General features: G+C 43.3%; 1 protein-coding gene across 1 annotated transcript in view; it reads left to right on the forward strand.

Moving 5' to 3' along the window:
* Window positions 1-24,368, forward strand: part of LOC115362189 (interferon-induced protein 44-like) — a 166,062-nt gene that overhangs the window by 124,917 nt on the left and 16,777 nt on the right. The gene's annotated exons all lie outside the window — the stretch shown is intronic.

The raw sequence follows: 24,368 nt of genomic DNA on the forward strand, positions 1-24,368 counted from the left end.
GAATGTATGTTTATTGTCTCTCTTGAACTTGCTGGTGGTCTGTAATAACAACCAAATGATATATTCACCATCTGAATAACTGATTTAATCTCACCTAATTTCATGTGATCTGAAGTCTTTTCTTTGTTAAACAGAGACAAAGACACAGAGCTGCAGTATGTGAGGAATTACAATCCCCACAGAGACGACATCCAGCATCTGAGAGTCCTGCTTTATGGTCCAGCTGGAGCTGGAAAATCCAGTTTCATCAACTCTGTTGACAGTGTCTTACAAGGCAGAATCACATGCAGAGCTTTGGTCGAGGCTAGTCCTTGTCTGTGTCCCCCCTGCACAGTATGAACACCTTTTATCACACCAATAAACTCAGCAACAGCCACAGGTCTGAAGTGCACACCCAAGTATAGTTATATTGCGTCACTGTAATGCAGCAAGACATTTAGCAAATTTAAATAAGACTAGTTGAAAACCTGGTGTACTGTTGGAAGGCAGTTACATTTAAAAAGCAGCTGTTTTGACCTCAGCTCTGTGAACAGCAGCTCTAATGGTCACATTTCTGTCTAACATCTCCATCTAGTCTTGGCCCCTTCGCCCAACGAGCGCTTTCTGAATGTGAGACGTCATTAACAGTCATGTAGCTCTGATGTGTTATTAATGATTTATATGGAAATTCAATTGTAGCTCTTCATGTTGCTATTTTCCAATAACCATTATAGAATGTTTAGTAATCAGAAGTGGTTTCAAGGTTTTGAACATTTTTAATTAACTTCATTAATATTTATCCGTGGAAACATGTTCTTAAAGATCTCTGGATAAACATTCAGGGCCCGATCTTAAACCAGGTGCAAAGTGTTGACAAGCACAACTCAACTATGTTTTCTAGTTTCCAAGCAGCTTTTAAGCCTCCTATTATGTTTGAGGTCAATTTGACCCTATTCAATGTTTAACGTCTCTAAATAAATGATTAACAACATTTTTTTTTGCTTCATATTTAATGAGTTTTCCTAATTTAATGGGTACTACCGGGTGTTAATTATAATTAATTAATTCTAATTAATTATAATTAAAATTATCATAGTTTTTTGGAGGTTTAAACTGCGGTGGTCAAATTGACCCCCAAACATAAAAGATGTTAGTAAATTTGAACATAACAGGAGGGTTAAAGGGTATGGGTGATTGTGTTAAAAGAGGAGGCAGGTGGGATCCAAATGCAGGAGAAGGCAGGCAAAAAGGCTTGAAGAAAACAAGAGTATTTACAAAACTCAAGAAAACTAAAACACTTGGAACGTGTGCATCACACGCAGTAATGAAAATGACCAAAAACTAAAAAAAAAAAAAACTGAACTGAAGACAGGACTTAAAGACACAAGGAACTGACAAGGAAACAAGACACACCTGGGGAAGGGGCTGGACAACAAGACAGGAGGACACAGGATTGGCTGAGGGGAACACTGGGGAGGGCAGACAGGACTGACACACACCTGAGTTATGACCTACCAAGACAGATTACCGGGTTAGCAAGGTGTGTTGAGTCTAAAGCCAAAGTTTGACGTGTTACGATGGCAGCTCTCTTTTGACCCGGCTTCATCGCCATGGTAACATATGCTTACAAACATAACCTAATCCTGGTCACGTTATATTCAGAGTTTTGACGTAAATATGCCTTTTTTTTCCTGTTTGCTTCAGGTAATACATCTGTTAACCCTTTAAATTAGACCCTGAGGGCCATATCTTGCGCCAAAGTCCCTAAACCCGTTATTTAGGGTTTTAGCATTTCGCAAGAGGCATTCCCCCGCAAAAGTTGCTATCTTGCGCACCTCCCGTTATCTGTAAAACACCTCCGCTACCCGCTATATTATGCATAGGTGTGTTTTGGGCGTTACGCCAGTTAAACCAATCAGTGTGCCAGGTGCCATTGCCTTTAAGGGCAGGCTGCGCTATCCTAAATCCTAAATCCTAAATCCTAAACCCCCGATGGAGAGAGGGAGGTAGATTTTCTCAGGGGTTCTACTGAGGCTAAAGCAAGTTGGCTTTATATACATATTATATATTATATTATAGGCGAGTTAATTCGGGAGGTGGAGCCACATGTGTCCAAGTGGACGTGTCACAAGGTTGTACTGATTGAGTAAAATCCCCGGGTCACACCACACACACACAAGAGGCAGAGGTGGAACTATGTGTAAACTAATTTATTGACAAGGTAGATTGGGCAAATAAAATATTAAAAATAAAAATATAGCACAGCTGCTGGCTTATGATAAAACAATAAAACGTGCTGGCGTAAGTGTCCAATTAAAACAGTCTTTCCTCTAAACAGTCTATATGAGTAATATACTCAGTCCATTCCGGCGGCGTCCCGGTATCAGTCCGACCGTGTGCGTGGCGAGGCTCCGTCGGGGCGCGCATTGAAGCCGCCTGGGCGCGCTCTCATAACAGCCCATAGCCGCTTTCCCTAAAGTGTGTGCGCAAGATAGCAACTTTAGGGATAGCGCATGAAACACACCCACGGACACACCTCCAGGCGCAAATGACGGAGTCGGCATAACGGATAGCGGGTAGCGTGGGCGCAAGATACCGTTTAGGGATAGCGGAAGTTCCTAAATCCGCAATTTGCGGGTAGCGGGTAGTGGCAGCGGGTAGCGGGTGGCACAAGATAGGGCCCTGAATCTCATCCAGAAAATGCCAGAATAATAAGGCACAGCAGCTCCATCCTGCTCTGGGGGATATTTTGATGTTTGGTTCTTATTTGCTGTCAAGGTCATTTGACACTGCTGACACCATATCTAATAACACACCGGTTAAAAATCAAAGTCTATCACACATAGACCTGATATTATATCATTTGCATTTATTTCACTTGATACTGACAAAAGCTAACTAGAGTCGTCTCTAATAGCAGCCGACCTTCCATCCAGACAAAAACTGTCCTGACCCACCAGGCAGCAGCTCTGTCTAACAGCAGCACTGTCACTCCTGTGTTTTACAGTACAAGACCTACAACTTCAAAAAAGGACGGCCTGGAAACCTCTACCCTTTTGTCTTCAATGACACTCTGGGTCTTGAGATGGATAAGTACAGAGGAGTCGATCCAGAAGACATCAAACTGGCCATGAAGGGACATATGAGAGACGGTTACACGGTAAAATTAACACATTGCAGCTTTGGGATAAAAGCCTCTTTGCTGACAGAAATATATTTAGCAAAAAGTCTGTTTACATCATTACTAAGATTGATTGTTGTTTTCTAGTTCAGTCCTGGATCTAAACTGTCAGAGGACAGTCAGTATTACAATGCAGAACCAACTCTAAATGACAAAGTTCAGGTTCTGGTGTTGGTTGTAACTGCTAACCAGGCAGCTCTACTGAGTAAACACAATGTGAAGAAGATAAAGGACATCAGAAGGGCGGCCAGTGAGCTGGGTAAGAGCAAACATCAGCATGTTCATTAGTTTGTGTGTAAAGCTGTGGTGCCACATTGAGATTAGTCAGTGTTACCTTGAAAACTGTATTCTTAAAGGACTAAACAGTTTCCTGTTGTGTATCTGCAGGAATTCCCCAGCTGGCTGTCATCACCAACATTGATTTAGCCTGCCCACAGATCCATAAAGATCTGAAGAATGTGTATAAGAGCAAACACCTGAAGGAAATGGTGAGTTTCTACTAGTAATTTTACATTAGACTGCATATAGATTTTATAACTTTATTAGAATATAATACACAGTTAGGGCAGTGGCACAATACCTATAATTTTGCTCTTGTATACATAGGCGCAAATCCAGGGTGGGTCAGAGGGGACAAGATCCCTTCATCCATAAAGCCCCCCCCCCCCCCCCCCCCCCCCCCCCCGCGCCCCCCGCTTGGTCCAAAGCCTGCCTCTTTCAGCTCACTGTTTAAGCTAATAGCTAATGATTGTTTACAAGTGAGGGAGAGAGGACAGACCACAGGAGGAGCAAATACTGAGCTTTTTATTCTTTCAAAACGTCTGTCAGGATATTAATATCAGAAATAGTTCATATTTTACTGATATTTTGAATTTGTCTCGAGATAGATACCTTTTTTTAGTTTTAGAGCTTATTTTGAGTTTCTAGTTCTTGTAAAGCTACTTTGATGGACTGTAGTGGAAATAGAACAGTGAGCAAAGAAATATGGTTAGACGATTATTGCTTTTAATATCATGATTTACAACATATGAACATGCTGAGGGCTCAACACTGTATAGCAAGTTTTAAAAGGAGCGTAAGAGAGAAAGAGGGAGGTCCAGTCGTGACAGACAGCAATTTTTTTCATGTCCCCTTCAGGAATTACTCTCTGAAATTTTGCTGTTTATTGTCCCCCCCCAATAATGAAATAGGATTTTCGCCCCTGCTTGTACACCACCACAGTGGATTTGAAATGGAGGAATCAAGATGTGACTTAAGTGCAGACTTTCAGCTTTAATTTAAGGGGCCAAAGTTTTCGACATTGTCACCCCATTTTCAGAGGCTCACAAGTCATTGGACAAACTATAAACAACACACATAATTAATAATAATTGAATTATATTCAGTATTTGGAGGAAAACCCTTTGCAGTCTCTGCCTGAAGTCTGGAGCCCATAGACAGCATCACCAAACTCTGAGTTTCCTCCTGTTAGCAGAGTCTTCATTCACAGCGTTTACAGTTTTTTTCAATCGCTTTACCTCCTCTGTCAACTCAGAAACCCTGGTATCAAAACAGTTAATCCATAGGCCTAATGAGAGGCGCACTTCCCAAAATAACACATTTTGTTTGCCCATTTTTTGTAGGTGCATACTGATTGGTGCTTGGTGATTTGTGGAAAGGGCAGTGATACAGGTGCACTAGTGATTTCACAGTGATGCAGGTCATTTCTATCAGCTGTGAGCAGATGTTTTGCTTTTGACTACCACAGTGAAGTCAGTGGAGTCAGGGCCATGTAAATGACACATGTGAGAAGTGTTGTGCAAAAGAGTGTGAAAAATGTGTGAATCCAATGAAAAGGTAGGAACACATTTGCAAAAGAAAACTTCTGCTGTGGTTTGGAGGTGAAGATGACGACAAAGTGGATCCCAGTTTCATTATACTGGAAAAAGCGAATGAAAAAAACTGTAACGTGACATACACTATATTACCAAAAGTATTCGCTCACCTGCCTTTACTCATACTATGAACTGAAGTGCCATCCCATTCCTAACCCATAGAGTTCAATATGATGTCGGTCCACCTTTTGCAGCTATTACAGCTTCAACTCTTCTGGGAAGACTGTCCACAAGGTTGAGGAGAGTGTTTATAGGAATTTTTGACCATTCTTCCAAAAGCGCATTGGTGAGGTCACACACTGATGTTGGTCGAGAAGGCCTGGCTCTCAGTCTCCGCTCTAATTCATCCCAAAGGTGTTCTATCGGGTTCAGGTCAGGACTCTGTGCAGGCCAGTCAAGTTCATCCACACCAGACTCTGTCATCCATGTCTTTATGGACCTTGCTTTGTGCACTGGTGCACAGTCATGTTGGAAGAGGAAGGGGCCCGCTCCAAACTGTTCCCACAAGGTTGGGAGCATGGAATTGTCCAAAATGTTTTGGTATCCTGAAGCATTCAAAGTTCCTTTCACTGGAACTAAGGGGCCAAGCCCAGCTCCTGAAAAACAACCCCACACCATAATTCCTCCTCCACCAAATTTCACAGTCGGCACAATGCAGTCTGAAATGTACCGTTCTCCTGGCAACCTCCAAACCCAGACTCGTCCATCAGATTGCCAGATGGAAAAGCGTGATTCATCACTCCAGAGAACGCGTCTCCACTGCTCTAGAGGCCAGTGGCGGCGTGCTTTACACCATTGCATCCGACGCTTTGCATTGCACTTGGTGATGTGTGGCTTGGCTGCAGCTGCTCAGCCATGGAAACCCATTCCATGAAGCTCTCTGCGTACTGTACTTGGGCTAATCTGAAGGTCACATGAAGTTTGTAGCTCTGTAGCAATTGACTGTGCAGAAAGTCGGCGACCTCTTTGCACTATGCGCTTCAGCATCCGCTGACCCCTCTCCGTCACTTTACGTGGCCTGCCACTTCGTGGCTGAGTTGCTGTTGTTCCCAAACGCTTCCATTTTGTTATAATAGAGCTGACAGTTGACTGTGGAATATTTAGGAGCGAGGAAATTTCACGACTGGATTTGTTGCACAGGTGGCATCCTATGACAGTTCCACGCTGGAATTCACTGAGCTCCTGAGAGCGGCCCATTCTTTCACAAATGTCTTGTTTCACAGTCTGCATGCCTGAGTGCTTGATTTTATACACCTGTGGCCAGGCCAAGTGATTAGGACACCTGATTATGATCATTTGAATGGGTGAGCGAATACTTTTGGCAATATAGTGTATTTACAGCACACGTACTTTTTCCTTTGTGTGGATAACCGCACCACGGGCACACACTTTTTATTACGACACCTGCAGTTCATCAGCTCATCAGGTAGGTCACATGATTACATTACGTCATTAAATAAATCAGTGCTTGCCGTAATGAAAAACAAAACTTATTTTCAGGGGCATAATAACAAAAACAAATGAAATGAGAGCACATCTCTCAACATCTCCCTTGAGCTGCTCTGAAACCTTTACTGCAGCTCCTCCAGCTGCTGCTGGTTTCAGCTGGTTCAGGTCTGAGGACTGACTTGGCCGCTGAAGAATATTCCACCTCTTTGCTCCCAGTAACTCCTGGGTTTCTTTCTCAGTGTGTTTTTGGTCCCTGTCCATCTGCACTGTGAAGCTCTGTCCTGTCAGTTTAGTGGCATGTGTCTGAATCTGAGCAGACAGTAGAGCCCTATAAACATCAGAGTTCATCCTGCTGCTTCCATCAGCCGTCACATCATCAACAAACACCAGTGACTCAGTTCCACTGGCAGCCATACCTGCCCATGCCATAACACTGCCTCCACCATGCTGGACAGATGATGTGCTCTGCTTTGGCTCCTCAGCTGCTCCTTTTATTCTCCACACTTTTCTCCTCCCATCATTCTGGAACAAGTTCATCTTCAATTCATCTGTCCAAAGAACCTTGTTCCAGAATCAGCCAGGCTTTTTTAGATGTTTTTTTGTAAAGTCTAATCTGGCCTTCCTGTTCTTGAGTGACACCAGTGGTTTGCACCTCACTGTAAACCCTCTGTGTTTATTTTCTCACAAACATCTCTTGGCTGTAGATTTGGACAGTGATGCTCCTGCCTCCTCCAGAGTGTTTTGGACTTCTCTGGACATTGTGAATGGGTTTTTCTTCACCAAGGAACAGATTCTTCAGTCATCCACTTTAGATGTCTGCTGTGGTCTTCCAGGCCTTTTGGTGTTGCTGAGCTCACCAGTGCATTCCTTCTTTTTCAGGATTTACCAAAGTGTTGATTTGACTGCCCCTGAAGTTGTTGCTATCTGTCTTATAGATTGTATTTGCTTCTTGAGCCTAATGATCAGATGTTGAGGGTTCTGCTAAACAGCTAACAAATGCAAACGCAAACACTTGAAATGAACTCCAGGTTTTTTATTTTCTTAATTTGTCACAAGTCCACACCAGGACATGAAACTGCTTTTAGTCAAGAGTCCAATGATTTTGAGCCTGGGGTGACAGTGTATAAAATTGTCTGTAATTCCTGAATGGTTAATACCATATTTTTGTGTGGCCCCTCAAATTAAATCTGAAACTTCTGCACTTCAATCACATCTTGGTTACTACATTTCGAATCCATTGTGGTGGTGTACAAGGGCAAAATTATGAATATTGTGTCACTGTCCTAATACTTATGGAGCTGACTGCAACTGTAGGTTCAATCAAGCAATCTCAGTGTCTGACCAAAGAACAATTCTTGAAGTCAATTGTGACTTTCATTACCTTCTACTTAGATGGAGGAATTCAGTCAGTTGGTGGGAATTCCAATGAACTACATCTTTCCTGTGAAGAACTACCATGAAGAAATTGACGTAAACAATGAAGTTGATTCTCTGATTCTGAGTGTCCTCAAACAGATCATCGACTTTGGAGAAGAGTTCATCAACCACATGGAAACCTAAGTGACTTTCATTTGGCTTTCAGAGATGTTCATGGCATTATAGAAATGGCATAATCCCATTGACACTGATGCATCAAATTTTTCACAAAAGGAAGTGAGATGTAGACCTTTTTTGAACTCTAGGATGTAACTGCCATGAAAAAAAAAATCAAATGACATTTCATTTCTCTAATTCACTGGTTGGTTCTCAATGGTGCCGCTCCCTCTCTTCATTCATTCTGTAGCTCATCTCTCTCTCTCTCCCGTCTGAATCCTGAACGGACCTGACTGTGGTTTTCTGGGACAAACCTCACTGTTGAACCAGCCTAGATCACTGCAGGGGAGATTCCTTCACACTGACAGCATTAGACTGCACATACAGTGACAAGATATTTTTTTTGTAGAGTATTGTGGCTGGTGTGCTGTTTCATGGTTTGGTCTGCCGGGGGAAAAGCAAAACAGCTGGTGATAAAAATAGATTGGACAAACAGATTCAAAGAGCCGGTCTGACGACTGGTTTTACCCCAGAACCTTCAGAAATCATCCTGGAGCAGAGAAGCTGCTGAAGTTGCAGACTGTTCTTCAGCACAGCGACCCACTCACACTCACACAGAATGTATTTTCTTTGTTGTGCAAAAGCAAAGAGCATAGAACAGAAAAGAAAAAAAAAAAAACGCTACAACTACTATTAAGTGAGTGGAAATATGTGACTAACTTGATTTATTTGCTTGTAGCAATAAAAGAATGGCTATGGGACATGGTGTGTTTTTTTCATCATTGCATCATTTCAGAACAATGTTGATTAAATGAGTAACATTGAATGAATAACTTTTGGTTTAAAATGTTCACAGAGCTAGTTGCATGTCTTATTAGACCCTCCAGAAAAACACGGCCAAAAATCCTTGATTATGCGATTAATTATGCAGGGTTTTTATGTCATTTTATGCAGTGAAATTGCGAGAAGTTACAAAGTATGTGAATTGTTGTGAAATATGTGAAAAGATGCGAAATATGCAGGAACAAAAAATGTTTTGTTTTTTTTTACTATTGGGCTGTCTTACTTATTCTCTCTCTTTTATCTCTCTCTGTCTCTCTCACTCTCTCCATCTCTCTCCCTCTCTTCTATCTCTTTCTCTATCCCTCTCTCATCCTTTCTCTCCCTCTCTCTCTCTCCCTCACTTACTTTCTCTCTCATCCTCTCTCCCTCCCCCACTCTTTCTTTCTCTCTGTCTGTCATCTCGCTCTCTCTCTCTTCTATCTCTTTCTCTAGCCCCCTCTTTCTCATCCTCTTTTTCTCATCCTCTCCCTTCCTCTCTCTCTCCCTCCATCTCTCTTCTATCTTTCTCTATCCCTTGCTCTCTCTCATCCTTTCTCTCCCTCCCTCTTTCCTTCTCTCTTTCTCATCCTCTCTCCCTCCCTTTCTCTCTGTCCATCTCTCTCTCTCTCTTTCACTCACACACACACACACCTTATCACTGACGTTTCCTATTCAATTAAACATTCAGTATTTAAAAAAGCAATTTTAATAGCGATATTTTAATCACACATGCATAATCTCTCTCTCTGTCTCTCTCTCTCTCTCTCTCTCAATTCAATTCAGTAAAGCTTTATTGGCATGACTGTATCACATACAATATTGCCAAAGCATGTTTTGGTGAACAAATAACAAAGGAACATAGAAACATTAAAATAAAACGGAGCAATATTCCCACTGTCATCACATGTAAAAGAAAGAAAACAAAAGCAGGAGGAAGCAGAGTGAGTGAGCGGGCAGGGGTTGGCTTGTGAGCAGACTGTCCTCATGTGAGGAGCAGCTTTTCTCTCAGGCTGTGACAGGCCTTCTTCTACAGCGCTGACTCTGTTTTCTCCAAGTAAATGTTGGATTTTCTCCTGGTCAGGGAGCGTGTCAAAGTTTTGGATTCTACATTTGATTTTAGTGAAGAACTTAGTTCTTATGTCTTGCTGTCTATGCACTGCATCTCAGCAGGAAGTGCTGCTCCGTCTCCACCTCTCTCTGTGGACAGAGGCGACACAGACGCTCCTCTCTGGGCAGCCACGTCTGTCTGTGTCGGCCTCTCTCTGAGGCCAGGCTGTGGCTGCTGAGTCTGTACATGGTTAACCTGTTCCTCAGTCTCTGCTCTGTGACGGTGCTCAGGTAGTCTGCCGTCCAATACTGTCTGTTTAGAGTCAGATAGAGTTGAAGTTTGCTTTGGGTTTTTGTGATACTTGTCCAATAGTTGATATAATTTTCTTCCTCTTTGGCAGTCCTGACGCCCTGTGCTGTTTGGGGAGGTGAGTCTCTGGACCAGCCGGCTGAGGGGACTCCCCCCCCCCCCCCCCCCCCCCCCCCCCCCCCCCCTTTGTGGTGGTAGGAGTTGGGGTCGCTCGCCTCTCTCTCTCTCTCTCTCTCTCTCTCTCTCTCAATTCAATTCAATTCAAATTTGCTTTATTGGCATGCATGTTTGAAAAATAAAACACAGTTGCCAAAGCATCAATCAATAAAATAAACAAAAGCAAAACAAATATATTCCATAGGTTCAAAATTCACAAATTCTTTACATTGTAAACAAAACATATTGAAAAGGAAATGAACACATACGCTACAGATGATATTTAAAAAAAAAATCAAATCAACAATATTACTAATATTACTAATGATGATTTATACATGTTGATATATATGAAATGTGACTATATTTTGTTATTATGGAAACATCATATATTCAAGGAATTCTAATTAACATTCACATTCTCTAGTTTCATGGCAGAGTCTTACATATTGTGCAGCGAGCTGTGTGAATGGTGGATTTTCTCCCAGACAGAGTTTTAACAGTTCATCCCATGTTTTCCCCTGATATGATGGGTCTGCTGCTGTAACCTGCTGTATGAAAGTCTCTCTCAAAGTTTGGTACAGTTGGCAGGAGAGGAGGAAGTGGGCCTCTGTTTCTATTTCCCCTGATGAACATTGTTTACATATTCTCAGTTCTCTGGGCTTCCATTCTTTCTTGTATCGACATTTTTCAATCTCTAATTGATGGTTACTGAGTCTGTACGTTGTTAATGTGTGTCTCTGTTTGGGGTTTTTTACACTGACCAGGTAATTTGCTAGAGTATATTCTCTGTTCAGTGAGCGATAACATTCCAATTTGTTGATGGATTTCATTTCGTTTTTCCAATTGTTGACGTAAGCAGTTTTGTTTTCTTTTTCTACAGACATCAAGTGTGTTTTGGAGAGATGACGGAGGTCTTGGAGTTTGAGGTGGCAGGTTTCTCTGATGTGTGTCAGAGGGTCTGTCTCTGGGCAGAGGAGGTTACTGATAAAGGCTCTGTGGTGATAGGAATCAGGATCAGCTTGTGCTAAGTGAACCTGGAACTTAACTGACCTCTTGATCATGTGGAGAGAATTGAGGGAAGTGTCCTAGCTCTGCTCTACATGCAAGGTTTGGACAGTTTCTGTGGACCTTGAGGATTTCCTTGCAGAACTGAAGATTGAATTTTTCTGTGGGTGTCGTGTCCCATGAGCTGTGCCTCTGGGTAATTAGAGGGCCCCACACTTCACTTCCATACATAAGGATGGGTTGGATTACACTGTTAAATAGTTTTAGCCAAATTTTAATTGGGGGATTGAATTTATTTAGTGAACATTTGATGCTATAGTACGCCCTGCGTGCCTTATCTGTCAGGGAATTTATTGCCTTGTCAAAGTTTCCGGATGCAGTGATGACAATGCCTAGATAATTGTATTCCATTGTATGCTGAAGTGTGGTCCCTCTTACAGTGAAAACATACTTTGATTCTTGTGACCTGGCCTTTTTTTGGAATACCATGATTTTTGTTTTTATCAAGATTGATATCCAACGCCCAGTTTTGACAGAAGCACTCGAGCAGAGAGAGGTTCTGCTGTAAGCCCTGTTCTGTTGGGGATAGTAGTACTAGGTCATCTGCATACATCAGGAATTTGATTTCTTTGCCTTGTAGATCTAATCCTGGGCTTGGGGACTGTTCAAGAAGAGTGGCCAATTTATTAATATAAATGTTGAACAGGGTAGGAGATAGGTTGCATCCCTGATGCACCCCTCTTCCTTGTTTGAAGAACTCTGTTCTTTTGTTTCCAATTTTCAAACAGCACTGGTTGTCGGAATATTTGGATTTGATTAGGTCATACATTTTGCCACCGATTCCACATTGTAAAAGTTGTAAAAATAATCCGTTGTGCCAAATGGTATCAAATGCCTTTCTTAGATCTACAAAACATGCAAATATTTTCCCTCTGTGTGTTTTGTGAACATGGTTTTGGATGAGTGTATGTAGAGTGTAGATGTGGTCTGATGTTCGGTGGTTGGGCAGAAAACCAATTTGGCCTTGAGATAGGGCATGATGATCAATGAGATAATTAATTAATCTGGAGTTTAGGATGCTACAGAAGAGTTTACTCAGATTGCTATTAACACAGATGCCTCTGTAATTGCTGGGGTCGTTTTTAAATATGGGAGAAATAAGACCTTTATTCCAAACATTGGGGTAATATCCGGTTATTAACACCAGGTTGAAGTGTTTCTGCATGGCAAGTTGAAGTTTTATGTTACTGTGTTTTAGCATTTCTGAGTTAATGCTGTCTATACCGCAAGCTTTTCCTTTTTTAAGGGTTTTGAGTTTGTGCTGTATTTCTTTAAGGGTGATGGGGTAGTCAAGGGCACTTTGGTTGGCCTTCACTGCTTTTTCTAGTACTTTGAGTTTATCTAAAGTTGAAATTTGGTTAGGATTTAGACCGTGACATTCTGGATTTTTATAAAGGTTGTCAAAGTAATCTTTCCAGATATTGCCATTTTGAATTGGGTTGGTCTCTGTATATTGGTTTCTGTTAATGTTTTTCCATAATTTCCAAAAGGTGTTTTCATTTAGAGCTTTTTCGATGTTGTTGAGTTCTCCTTCCATATAATGTTTCTTTTTCATATGAAGGAGTTTTTTGTATTCTTTTAGGGCCTGAAGGTATTCAATCCTTTCCACTGGGTCACTTGGGTTCCTGTGTTTTCTATTTGACAATTTTCTCAGATTTTGTCTAGATACAGCACATTCTTTATCAAACCATTTCTCTTTTTGTTTAATGCTGGATTTTCTAATTTGTGAGATTTTTAATTTGGATTCTTTTGCTAATTGAATGAATATTGCGTTTAAATGATTTGTGGCCTGATACCGGGTGTTGAGAAAAGTATCCAGCATGTTGTGAGTTTGAGCAGAGTCTAGTGCAGCGGTATAGGCAGCAGTACTCTCCTCTGTCCATCTGTATCTCCTCGGCAGAGGAAACAGTCTTGGCTCTGGATTTGGAATTGCCAAGGGTGACAGTGACTTTTTCAGGAATAAGGTTATTTGGCTGTGGTCTGATATGGGCTGTTGTGGTGATACTATGAATGCATTTATATATTGTGGCTCAATATCAGTAATAGCATAATCTACCACACTACTACCTAACACAGAGCAATATGTGAGTCAGCCCAGAGAGTCTCCTCTGATTCGGCCATTAACAATGTACAGACCCAAGCTTTTACACAGCTGCAGTACTTGTTTGCCAGTTTTGTTAACCACACTGTCATAGCTTTGTCTTTGAGTATTTATGCAACTCTGGTACAAAGGGGAATGTCTGAATAGATGTTTGTTTCCTTCATAGTGAATGAAGTCTGGCTCTCTACCAGTTCTAGCATTTAGATCACCACATATTAAGACTGACCCTAGACTTTGGTAGAAGGAAATTTCCTTCTGGAGTTGCTCAAAAATGTCATCTGCATAGTAGGGGGAGTTTGAGGGTGGAATGTATATTGCACATAGGTAGATATCTCTGTTGTTTTCTAAAATATTTGAGTTAATTTTAATCCAAATGTGATTTTTTCCTTTTTTAACTGGTGTGATGTAATCTTTATATTCCCTTTTGTACCATATGAGTAGACCACCTGAGTCTCTGCCATTCTTAATATGGTTGTGTTTTACAGAGGGTATAATACATTCTATATAGTTGTATGGACAATTAGTTTGATTTTGATTTTGATACCAGGTTTCATTCAATATTATTATATCTACATTTCTAATATTATTTACAAATTCAGGGTTTGCTGATTTCAAACCAAATGCAGAAGAGGATAATCCCTGAATATTCCAGTTACTTATCGAAAAAGATGCTATTTCCTTTTCTTTAACAGAACAGTGTATCACGAGAAAATATCCGATTTACAAGCAAAATAAATGTTATGATGAAAAAAAAAAGAATGTAGGGGAGCGGCGGGGCGGATGACGTGCGGGACGATTGACGTGTTCACGATTTCTTGAAAACTGTTTGACCTGCAGTCACGTGATTACACATGCTCGTGCACATGAGCGTGAACGAGCTTCATTCAAAATTTGAGCGGGATTGATGCATTTTTTGACAAGCTAGCGACGAAATCCTTTTTTCAGCCATGTAAGTTAATTATTTTCAATCCTCCATAATTTGAATAAGAAACTGTGTTCACCTGCCCCAGTTAGCAAACATATATCAGTCTTTTACCACATCTCCTGGCTACACAACAGCATAGGTTTCAAGTTTCGTGCACGCACGCCGTGCACGCTATCCAGGCTGTAATGACAGAAGACACTGGCGGGGCAGTTGACGCAGAGCGCAGTGGGACGGTTGATGCACTGAGATTGGCTGGAACCAGAGGGGTGCACGAGACGATTTTGAGCAGAATGAGTGGCATAATAGGCTATGAAGGCTTCCGAAGATATCTTACAAAGATATCTTTCTAAAGATATTAGTTATTTGCCAAATTTTAACCTGAAACGCAGTCAAGACAAATTATTATTGCTATTATTATTATAAGTCATAGAGCTCTGGCAGTGTCAAACTCGGATTTAATTAGGTTATGAAACCTATCTCTGGTTGAGTTCCTGTGAGAAAGAAAGCTCATGGGCTGTTAAATTCCAATGAAAATGAGACAAGGAAATTATGACTAGTGTATTTTAAATGCATTTTCCTGTTGATTAAGGTCATATCGCCAAACAGGCAACATTGCTGTGGTTCTTTTTAACGGATTCTGAACGTACAGCGTGTAATGCTTTGGTACAAATATGGAATAAGGTCTAGAAATACAAGTGTTTAAAGTCTAAACAGAATAACAAGCACAAAAACCTGAAATATGGCACACTTTGTGCTGTGCATCAATTGTCCCTCTTGTGTGCATCAATTGTCCCGCCGGGAGGGACGAATGACGGATTGGCGCTCGGTCTCTTCTCAGCCTGTTTGTGTTAGACTCAAGTATCGTTCAACGAAAAATGCAGTTGTTATTTGTAAAGGACATGTGTAAGTTGGGTGTGTGAATTTTTGGGAGCTCTGTCTCAATAATTTTCAGAGAAAATGGGATCAGATTGAAAACTGCGTCATCCGCCCCGCCGCTCCCCTACTCTCTCTCTCTCTCTCTCACTGCATGCTGGGAGTTTGGGTGTGTGAGCGTGTGAGTAGCTGAGGAGTGTGTGGAGCTGCTGAGTGAGTTTTGGGACATTTTGGATTATTTCTATCCATTTTCCCACTTTCCACTTGTTCTTCATGCAGAGGTAAGGGGAGTTTAATTCATTAATTGGTGTTTTTAGTGAGTAAAACTCGGTTAGGATCGCTTAGTGTCACGGAGTCATGGCGTCCCTCCCTGGTGAAGGTTCGCCTCCCCTGTCAATCAGACACGGGGTTAGAGTGGTTGTTGCTCCGCAGTACACCGTGGAGCAGGTTCTGTTGGCTGTTGGAGAACAGGTAGGTTATGAGAACATCACATACGGCTCTCGCATGAGTAAGGCCGTTGTTGCTTTTGTGCGAGAGGAGCGTATGGTCCACTTGTTGGTGGAGAGAGGTTTAACTTTGGATGATGTGTATGTGAGCGTTTCGCCACTGTTTGTGCCTTCCACGCGGATCACTGTGTCAGGTGTCCCTCCTTTCATTCCCAAAGAGTTGTTGGAAAGAGAGCTGCTCCGTTTTGGTAAGTTTGCAAGTGGCTTTAAAGCTGTTCGCCTCGGCTGCAAAGACGCCAAACTACAGCACGTGCAGTCTTTACGGAGGCAAGCGTTCATGTATCTGAATGATCCTGCGCAAACTTTGGAAGTGTCTTTCAAAGTTAAATATGAAAATGGTTTTTATACTGTTTATGCAAGCTCTGGCAATATGAAGTGCTTTGAATGTGGTGATGTCGGTCACAAGCGCTCATCCTGCCCGCATAACCAGCGGGCCGCGGGCGGTGGTGCGGAGACGCAAGATACTTCAGCGGGAAGCGGTGCGGCTGAGCGGCGGGCTGCCGCTGAGCAGCAGGATGCAGGAAGCAACACAGGTGAACAGGAGGCTTCAGGTGATGCTGGCAGTGGAAGCCTCCAGGCAGCGCAGAGGAAAGCGGTGGAGGCCGTAACCGGCACCCTGCACAGTGCTACACTGAGCACTGGTACAGCTGTACGAGAAAACAGTGAAGAGAGAGGTGGAGGGGGAAGAGACGGTGAGTGACAGTCAAGCTGATGTCAGAGATCAAAGTGGAACAGTATCTAATGTGAATGTTGAGGATGAAGAAATGGTAGAAGATGATTCCATGTCACAATGTTCTGAGGGTTTGTCACAAGATGACCAGCAGTCTTACTCTTTTGAAGAGATTAATCACTTCCTGGATGAGAGCTATGGAAGGCAGTCTGTAGAAGTAACTGATTTCTTTCCAGATGTTGATAAATTTATTCACTCTGCAGCAAAGATAAGAAAGCAGGCTGGTGAACAGCTGACCCAGCAGAAGGTGTATCGTCTAAAAAGATAGTGACCAAACTGAGGAAAGAAAAACGGAAAAAGGGTTTAAAATCATAGAACTCAAAAATGGGTGATGCACTGAAGGTGATTTTTTCTCTGAAGGGTTTCACTGTCTTCTCCTTCTTCTGTCTGTTTCTTCTCTGCATGGAGAGCCTAAGAATAGGAACATTAAATATCAATGGAGGGAGGGACAGGGAGAGGCGGGCAGTATTAGCTGACCTGGGGAAAACAAAGAAAATAGATGTGTTTCTGTTACAAGAGACACATAGCACAGTAGATAATGAAGTAGACTGGGGTATGAGTTGGAGAGGACAGTATTTCCTCAGTCATGGCACCAACCTCAGTGCAGGTGTAGCAGTTCTGTTTTCACAACACCTCAGTCTAACAGATGTGTCAGTGTGTGAGGTGGAGCAGGGCAGGTTACAAATAGTGAAAGCGACAATCAGAGAAATTCCTTTCGTATTTATTAATGTATATGCCCATAACTCAGGTGCCGGTCGCATAGAGCTGTTTCATAAATTAAATAATAAATTGAAACAGTTCAATAGCAGTTCAGTGATAGTGGTTGGGGGAGACTGGAACTGTACTACACACCCTTCAGTGGACAGGAATGCAGGAGAGCTTCATCCACCATCAGCCTCACTTTTGTCCAGTGTGGTCACAGAAAATGACCTCACAGATGTTTGGAGGAAACTCCACCCACTAGTCAGACAGTACACATGGGTCAAAGTTACAGAGGGCAGCATGAGAGCAGCCAGGCTAGATCGGCTCTATATGAATCAAACTTACAGGCTAACAGGCTAATCAAAGCAGTAATACATCCTGTTGGTTTCTCAGATCATCATTTGGTTACAATGGATTTTTCTTTGCGGGCACACACTCAGCGTTCACCCTACTGGCATTTCAATGTACAGCTGACCCAAGATAAAGCCCTCTGCAGGTCTTTCTCTGACTTTTGGAGCCAGTGGAGACTTAGAAAAAAAGACTTTGATAGCTTGGCTCGATGGTGGGAGGTAGGGAAAACACAGATAAGAATTTTCTGTCAGCAGTACACAGCACACACAGCAGCCACAGAAAGACAGCATGTTGAGGAGCTAGAAAGAGAAATCAGGATACTAGAAACTGGGATAATTAATGAGACAGATGATAACACTAGCAGGACCTGGAAGAGTAAGAGGAAAGATTTAGGTAGGTTTTTACATGAAAAAGCAAAACGTGCCTTAATAAGAACCAGAATCTCCACTATCAAAGACATCGATGCTCCTACTCGTTTTTTCTTTAAGCTAGAGAGAAAAGTCAGGGAACACAACCAGATGATGCATCTCAAGCTTCCAAATGGCACTGTAACATCTGACTCCTCAGAGATGCGGAGGTTAGCCATGGATTTCTACACCAGTCTATTTAGTGCTGACAGCTGTGATTCTGACTGTGTGGCTGAGATTCTGGAGGGATTACGGGATTAAGTTGGATGAAGCACAGTCTACCTCACTGGAGTCCACCATGTCTTTTGAAGAGATGTCTGAGGCGGTCCAACAGCTCAGCTGTGGTCGGTCTTTGGGGATTGATGGACTTCCTTCAGAGTTCTACAAAAGCTTTTGGACCGTGCTGGGCAAAGACCTCTATGAGGTCTTTAAAGATTGTCTGGACTCTGGGACTCTTCTGCTGAGCTGTACAAGGGCAGTTCTGACACTGCTACCCAAAAAAGGAGATCTTGGGCTACTAAAAAACTGGAGACCTGTGTCATTGCTGTGTACAGACTATAAAATAATCGCAAAGTGCCTTTCTAACAGACTCAAGAACTGCATGGACATGGTTGTACATGTCAGCCAGACATACTGTGTCCCTGAACGCACAATAATGGACAATCTGTTCTTGGTTCGAGACATGGTTGACCTGTCCAAGCTTCAGGAGCTGGATGTAGGACTGTTTTCCATTGATCAGGAAAAGGCCATTGACAGGGTTGATCATTGTTATTTGTTTAAAACACTTGAAGCTTTTGGTTTTGGAAAAAGGTTTGTATCATGGTTGAAACTGTTGTATTCAGGTGCCACTGTTTACCCTTCAGGTGCCTGAAGGGTAAACAGGGTAAACTGCCTAATACCCCTGTGCACAGGGGTATTAGGCAGGGGTGTCCCTTGTCTGGGATGTTGTATGCTTTGGCCATCGAACCCCTCCTGAACCATCTCAGACAGGGTCTCACGGGGCTGTCCTTTGCAGAGGATGAAAGACATACAGTTTGTTTGTCGGCATATGCTGATGATGTCACCATTTTTATAACTGGTCAAAGTGATATTCAAACCCTTGAACAGAAATTGGCATTGTATGAACGGGCCTCCTCTGCAAGGGTCAACTGGTCAAAATGTGAGGGTCTTCTGCTGGGAGGATGGAACAACAAAGACCGACCGACACTGCCAGCTGGACTGGCAGTGCCCAATTGTCTCGGTGGAAATGGGTCCAGCCCCAGTTGTCTTATAGGGGGAGGACTTTGGTTGTTAACAATCTGACTGCCTTAATGCTCTGGCACCGGTTTATGGTTGTAGAGCCTCCAGTTACCGTGGTTACAGAAATACAGAAAAAACTGGTGAACTTCTTCTGGGGAGGTTTTCACTGGATGAGATCTGCTGCGCTTTTTCTTCCTGTGTTAGAGGGCGGCCAGGGACTGATTGACCTTCGCAGTCGCATAACAGCTTTTCGTCTTCAGGCTGTGCAGCGTTTCCTCTACCACAAGCAGCAGCTCTGGACTGAAACAGCATCTGTCCTGCTTCGCAGAGTGAGGAACCTGGCATATGACAAGCACCTGTTTCTTCTGGATCTGACTGATGTGGACACTTCACAGACATCTTGTTTTTATCAGTCAGTCCTACGGGCCTGGAAAACTGTTCTAAACACAAGGAGGAATTGTTCTCAGTTGTATGGTGGTGTGGAGGAGGAACCGTTGTTCCACAACCCACTCATACAAAGCAGACTGCTCAGCTCTGTTACGGTGCAGAGAAACCTCATGGCAGCCGGTCTGACCAAGATGGCAGGTCTGCGGGCGGCAGGGCGGTGGAAAACTGCTGCCAGTCTGAGCCAGGAAACTGGTGTTAAGTCCCTGCGTCTCCTGGAGAAGCTACTAGAGGAGGTGGTAGGTGGTCTTCCTGGCTGGTTCAGAGAGGCACTGGGGAAAGAGTCTGCAGAGGATCAACAGGTTAGATGGTCTGATTTTCCGGTGCTGTCTATCCGTGCTGCAGTGGACGAGTATGAGGAGGGAAACGGGGCTTTGCTTTCCTTTCGAACACCTAAGCTTTCAGATTTTCAGACAGCATCGAAGAAAGCATTGTATGCTGTTTCTGTCAAGGTACTCAACAGAACATCCTTAGCCGGTGTCCAGGAGTCGAGGTGGGTTGGTGAGTTTGCACTGGGGTCATCTCCCAGGGGCAGCTGGAGGTCCTTGTACAAACCCCCCGTAGAGAAACGCAGTGCGGACCTTCAGTGGAGGGTGGTGCATGGGGCCGTGGTTACAAACAGACATGTGGCACATATAGACCACAGAGCAGGGAGTCACTGTGTCTTCTGTCAGGCAGAGGAAACCTTACACCATTTGTGGCTCAGCTGTCCCAGACTGAGGCCCATCTTTGCCTTTCTGCGGCAGTGGCTGGTCGGGTTAGGACAGTCTTTTGAGGATAGTCTTTTCATTTTTGGTCCACACTATTCTGCCTCACAGCGCAAGAATGTATGTATTGTTAATTTCTTACTTGGTCAAGCCAAAATGAGCATATGGCTCACAAGGAGCAACAGGATGAAGGACACAGGGTCTACAGATATTGAAGCCATGTTTAGGGGTCTGGTTGCTGCTCGTCTGAAAATAGAGTTTCTATATCATAAGATGATGTCAGACCTACAGCAGTTTCTCTCTCTGTGGGGCGTTGGCGGCGTTCTGTGCAGCGTCAGTCAGGAAGAACTGGAACTTAATTTTTAGGAAAATCAAAATCTGTGATACTGTCTGTGTTGCTTCTGTGTGTGTACAGGTGGGGGGGCATGCATGGTTGGTGTGCATACTTTTAAACTAATTTAATTATGTGGTTTTTATTGTAAAAGGAAAATTGAACCAATAAATGATTGGTCAAAGGTCTCTCTCTCTCTCTCTCTCTCTCTCTCTCTCTCTGAGTGGATGCTGAGAGTGGCTGGGAGCGCGTTTTGGAGAGCGACTGACAAAGTTTGTGTGTTTTTTCAAACCTTTCTGCTCTTTTTCTTCCACGGGGTGGTGGTTAAGGTGTTTGTGCACAACTTCTCTTTCATCGATTTTAGTTTCTGTATCTATTTGGGGGTTTTCTATTGTTTGTTCGGCGGCTGTCATTGTGGCCATGCCGCCGAACACGGCGTGCGGCTTGGAGAAGCTGACTCGCCGGCACGCTGTCAAACTGTCTCCAGGGGTCGGTGTGTCGGTGGAGGAGTGTGGTCTGGCAGTGGGAGAGATTGTGGGCTATGAAAGTGTGAAATCTGCCTCCCGCATGAACAGTGCGGTGGTTATTTTCTTGGATGACATTGATAAGGCAAATCGTGTGATTGAGAGCGGAGTGGTAATTCAGGGGACGCTGACTCCGTTTTTTTCTCTTGTTAACCCCGCTAAGAAAGTTATCATTTCAAATGTTCCCCCTTTCTTAAGAAATAAACTGTTAGCCAGAGAGCTGGCCCGTCACGGGCAGCTGATGTCCCCGATTAAACTGATCCCCCTCGGTTGCAGATCACCTTGTCTTAAGCATGTCATGTCTTTCAGAAGACAGGTGTTTATGGTGCTTAAAAATAATAATGAGGAGCTGCGTCGGGGTCGACGGGCGGCCCGCTGCCTCTGGGGCCGAGCCTCCCGTCGGGGTCGATGGGCGGCCCGCTGCCGCTGCGGCCGGACCTCCCATCGGAGCTGACGGGCAGTCTACAGCGCACAGTGACACACACACTGATACGCATAGCGGCACACACATTGAGACAAGCACCACAGAGCAACGTAGTAAACACACTGAGCAGTGAGGACGGGGCAGGCAGTGCTCATGGTGATGCTGGTGATGTTCAGACCGCTGAAGCTGATTTCTGTCAGAGTCAGACGGTTAAACTGAAAGAGCCCACAGGACAGACTGCAACCAGAGTGGCTGAGTCTGTTCTGGATGAAAATGATGTACTTTTTGGACCTCTCTGGTTCATTGGGCTGTGAGCTTGGTCTGATTTCTCTGGACCAAGAAAAGGCTTTTGACCGGGTTGAACACCGGTACTTGTGAAAGCTTTTGGGTTCAGCTCTGGTCTCATAGCCATGACTCGGGTCTTGTACAGTAACATTGAGAGTGTGCTAAAGATTAATGGTGTTTTGAGTGCGCTGTTTAAGGTTCAGAGAGGAGTTAGACAGGGCTGCTCTCTATCAGGCATGCTGTACTCCTTGGCTATAGAACCTTTACTTCACAAACTAAGGCAGAAGTTAGCTGGTTTCTCTCCTCCTGGGAGCAATGATTGTTTTAAACTGTCTGCTTATGCTGACGATGTTATTGTTGTTGTTAAAAGCCAACATGAAATCAATGCTTTAAATGAAACTGTTACAGACTTTGGCAAATTTTCCTCTGCTAAGGTAAACTGGGGAAAAAGTGAAGCCTTAGCTGTAGGAGATGGACTGCGCAGGAGGACAGTGTTACCTGGAGGCCTAATGTGGTCGACAGGTGGTTTTAAATACCTTGGAGTTTACCTCGGTGAGAATACCTTCTCTTCAAAGAACTGGGACAATGTTCTTGAGAGGGTTGAAGGACGTCTCAAAAGATGGAAATGGATTTTACCCAAATTGTCTTTTAAAGGCAGAACCTTAATCATCAATAACTTGGTGTCCTCCATGCTGTGGCATTGGCTAGCAGTTTCAGACCCTCCAGTGAATTTACTGTCTAGAATCCAGTCCCTCATGGTTGATTTTTTTTGGGATCGCTTGCATTGGATCCCTCAAAGCTTTCTTTTTCTGCCAAAGGAGGAAGGAGGACATGGGCTCATCCACCTGGTGAACAGAGGGGCTGCCTTCAGGCTCCAGTTTATCCAACGCTTCCTGACTGGACCCCCTGATTTAGCCTGGAGGCCTGTAGCCCGCAGCTTACTGGAACGGTGTAGTGGGCTGGGTCTGGCCGAGTCTCTGTTTTTAATGGATTTGAATAGTTATAAGCTGGACCATCTGCCTTGTTATTATAAAGGATTGTTGAAAGTGTGGAGTCTATTCCGTAAAGAGACTAAAGAGTGAGGATTCCTTGTTCTGGCTTCTTAAGGAGCCGGTGGTGCATGGGACCCGTTTCTTCTGCGAGGTTGGGCCGTCTCTGCTTCAGAAACTCTGTGAGGCTCAAATCTACACAGTGGGCCGTGTGGTGGAGGTGTGCGGCCCTCACCTGGATAATGCTGCTGTCTGGCCTCATGTTTGGGGGTCCTTCTGTGTTTGAAACTTTCTTTATGCTGCCATTTTGACCAGGACTCCCTGGAAGAAGAGACATTGTGTCTCAATGGGACCTTCCTGGTAAAATAAAGGATAAATAAATAAATAAAAAGGTCGGTCAGAGTAAGCAGCCTCCTGCTGAGAGGCTGGAAACAACAGCTGTCCAGCTCTGAGCTGGCACTTATCGCTGCTCACTATGATGGACAGATTAAAATGGACAGCACTGACTCTTTTCCTGGTTTAAAAATTGTTCCTGTGTTTAAGTGTGATGATGGTTGTTTGTTGAAACTAAATGTTATTAATCAAACACTGAACAATTTAAAAGGTAAAATCGTACTATTTTTTGGTGAAAATGCTTAATCAGGTCAAACTGCAGAGGCGTACAGATACTCCATGGAGGGCTTATCTGGGCCTAACAGAGGCTCAGAGGCCTGAGTGGAGAGCGTTGTACAAACCACCACTAACATAAAGAGTAGGTGACCTCCAGTGGAGAGTCTTACATGGGGCGGTTGCAGTTAATGCGTTTGTTTGTGTGTTAAATCCTGGTGTAAGTGATACCTGTCCCTTCTGTACACAAAGGGAAACAATTTTTCATTGTTTTCTTGAGTGTGTTCAACTGTTTTCTCTGTTTCAAATGTTGGCAGACATGTTTTGTTGGTTTAAAGAATTTTTTTCGCACCAGGTATTTATTCTGGGTTACAGGTATTGTGGAAAGGAGAGATCAAAGTGCCAGTTTTTCAACTTCCTGTTAGGTCAGGCAAAAATGGCTGTCTACCTTAGCAGGAAAAACAAAGTAGCAGGCTCCTCAGACACTGATGTAAAAACTATTTTTGTTCGTATGCTGAAGTCCAGGCTGAGAGCTGATTTTAGTTTTTATAGCCTAACCAATAACTTGGAGGAGTTCAAGAGCATTTGGTGCCTTAAGCAACTTTTGTGTTTTGTGAAAGACAATCATTTGTTTTTTGGTCGTATTCTAAATTAAGCATGGTCTGTATTTGTTCTCATTTGTTTTTGTCTGTTTAGTCATTTGTTTATTATTTGAAACCGGTTTGAACAAATAAGAGGTTTGAAAAATCAAAAAAATCTCTCTCTCTCTCTCTCTCTCTCTCTCTCTCTCTCTCTCTCTCTCTCT

The sequence above is a fragment of the Myripristis murdjan genome, chromosome 7 (genome assembly GCF_902150065.1).
Source record: "Myripristis murdjan chromosome 7, fMyrMur1.1, whole genome shotgun sequence".
Taxonomy (NCBI): Eukaryota; Metazoa; Chordata; class Actinopteri; order Holocentriformes; family Holocentridae; genus Myripristis; species Myripristis murdjan.